We start from the raw sequence: 2,938 nt of genomic DNA, 5'->3' as shown, positions 1-2,938 counted from the left end.
CCAAGAAGGGTGGGTAATCTGAACTGTTGTTTGGCCCGTAAGCACAGACAACAGTCAGAACCCGTCCCCCCACCGGGACTGGGAAAACCCTGGTATGGGGAACTGGGAAGAGCCGCTAAAGATCTTTGCGGCACACTTGTCCAAGTCCCCTTCTGTCATCCAGGGCAGAGTCAACTGCCATGGTCTCTTCATCTTACCCATCGGCACCATGTTCACTGGAAGAGCCTCCGTAAGTTTTTTTTTTTACCAACAACCACACATCCCTCTTGAAAGCCAATTGGATCAAGTAGTTTCGTAGGCTCAGTGCATGGGCTGCATGTGTCTCTTTGTCAAAAAAAGCTCTGACAGAGTACACTAACTTAGCAAAAATCTCGTCCTGGTCCCTTGTAGGAACGTACTTGTAGTATATGCCTTTTTCCTGCAAGTTCCTCTTCAGGTATGAGCTGAAATTAATCTATAGTGTTTATGTGGCCCACAGCTGTGGGCAGATTTCTTCTCTGACTGAGATAATCCATGAGCTCCCCAAAAACCATGTGCTCGATGATCCTCACTGGGATATCGTAGTAGGATATGAGTCTTGACCCCTTCCTTGGGCCCTTCTTCTTCTATTTCTTTCCCATTGTGTTCACCCACCCCATTGTTGGTGTATCTCTCTTGATCATTTCTATCTTCTCCATGACTATTCTCTCCATCTCTTTTGAGTCGGCCCACTCCTGGAACCCAGAAGCGCCCGACCTCAATCTTGCGACTCGTTCAAAATATGTCAACATCCTGAACTTTTTCAATAGGATCTTCTCTCCCAAGAGATCCTAAACTTTCTCTTCCAGTGTGTCATAAGGTCACAGTGTCAACTTTTTTCATGTAAATGTCAAAGGTGGCTTGAGCACTTGTGTCTCTAAGACCCCAACTGAGTGAAATGGCGAATGCTATCCAAACCTTGCAGCTTCTTCTGCATAATCATATTTTTCACAACCCCAGATTTGGAATCACCCACACCTTCCATTCTTGCCAACTCCTTCACACTATGATAGGTGTTTTTGGGTGGCCTCAATTTGTAGCGGCTGGCCAAATTATCCATTGTCTTACTGTAGTCGGGAGCATCTAACCAACATCTCTTTTTCCCATCAGGAGTCGCCTGGTGGTATAGCCTCCTTGTTACAGCTCCCACTGGATAGTCATTTTGGTTACTGGCCCCACCATGCCAATCCTGCTTAACAAAACTGCCGCAAACTCTTGCATCCCGGCCCAGTTCATCCCTGCACCAAAGTTCACCAAATAAAACTTGGTGGTACTGTTCCTTGCGTAGGGAACTCTCACTCAAGTTGTACTTCTCCATAAAATCACCAAGGTCTGGGTCCCAGGGGCATAGCTCTTTGTAGACAACAGTTCCTCTAAAGTTGTTTAACTGATGTTTTTTATCCAAACAATCAATGATTTATAAAGGTAAATCAGGAAAATTAACAAGGCTGCCCAAACTTTTGCACCCCACTGTATGAGCCAGTGAGGGGGGACGCTGTGGAAGTGTTGTCTGTGCATCTGTGAGACAAGACCATGAAAGCAGACCCACCCAGCCGTAGTTCCTGATGTAGTGTTCATCAGATCCACTTGATAGCTCTCACCTGTTCACAAACATGAGTGGGAGAGGGTGGTGGGGCACAGCATCAGCTTACAGAACATCCAGCCTTCAGGGATAGATATGGACATGTGGCCTCACATGGTTGACCTGTAAACCTCTGGGGTTCAGCTCTAAACCAACCCATCACTGCTATTAGAAGACACTGAGATGGTTCCACATCATTTGTTTGTTTTTTCAGAGCAACAGGAGGAACGTCTCAGTGTCCAGGTAAATGATTAGTAGAGTTTGCCCAGAACCAGTACCCTGAGCCTGCACTGTTGACCCTGGACCGGTCAGACCTGGGATCTGAAATGGACAGAACAGATACAGTTAAAGAGAACTGGTCTGAGGACTAAAGAACACCAGCAGGTCTTTGTTTTTCCATCAGAACTTTGTGACTCTCTGACATGAACTTCTTCTCAAACAAATGTGGTTGTGGACGAATCAAAGGAGACCCACAGGAAGCTGCGTGGGCCTGTGTGTACGCAGCGGCGGACCCCTGCAGAACTCAAGGCTTCCTCTGTGATCAGACCCACTCCACAGAACTGGACCTGGCACCGTCTACAGTAACCAGCCTCCATATTGCATGTTCCAGAGTTTAGTGCCTATAATATTGTGCGTCTTGCCAGAAGCCACCATGTCAGCCATGTTGTGTTTCTCGCTGTAGTGACGTGTGGTGACTTCATAGCTGCAAATATCCAGGATGAACATTCTGCTTCTCCTCTGGTTGGACTCTGGTCCAGCATCGCTGTAGAACAACTAGTTTTTACCTGTTTTTAGTTTTCTTTCTAACTAAAAGCATCTGTTGTTCCCTGAAGAGTCCTGTGTTTGTCTGAGCCTCTTCCTTACCACCAGGATGAAGAGTTTCACTCCTCCTCACTGACAGGATGTATGGTGTGGTATGAGGGCCCAAATTAAGACTACTACACAACCAGCAGTTGCTCCATCCTTGTAGCAGGAGGTTATATCTGTTCCCAACCAGCTACTGATCTGATTAATGAAGGCCGACACACCGCTAACTGAGAGGCTGGAGCTGGTAAATGAGGAGACTTCATTCGTGTTAGCATCAGAGAGGCTAGTGACTAGCAAGCTAGTCACTAGCCTCTCTGATGCTAATGCTATCATTAATCAGATCAACAGCTGGTTTATGAATAGATATAACCTCCTGCTACGACGTAGCAAATGCTGGTTCTGCAGATGTCTTAATTTTGGCCTCATAGATTTTAACTCCTCTTCCTCACTGACAGGATGAAGAGTTAACTCCTCTTCCTCACTGACAGGATGAAGAGTTAACTCCTCTTCCTCACTGACAGGATGAAGAGT

The sequence above is a fragment of the Austrofundulus limnaeus genome, unplaced genomic scaffold (assembly GCF_001266775.1).
Source record: "Austrofundulus limnaeus strain Quisiro unplaced genomic scaffold, Austrofundulus_limnaeus-1.0 Scaffold1018, whole genome shotgun sequence".
In the NCBI taxonomy this organism is placed as follows: Eukaryota; Metazoa; Chordata; class Actinopteri; order Cyprinodontiformes; family Rivulidae; genus Austrofundulus; species Austrofundulus limnaeus.
The sequence above is the reverse complement of the archived record's forward strand: the minus strand, read 5'-3'. Positions refer to the sequence as shown.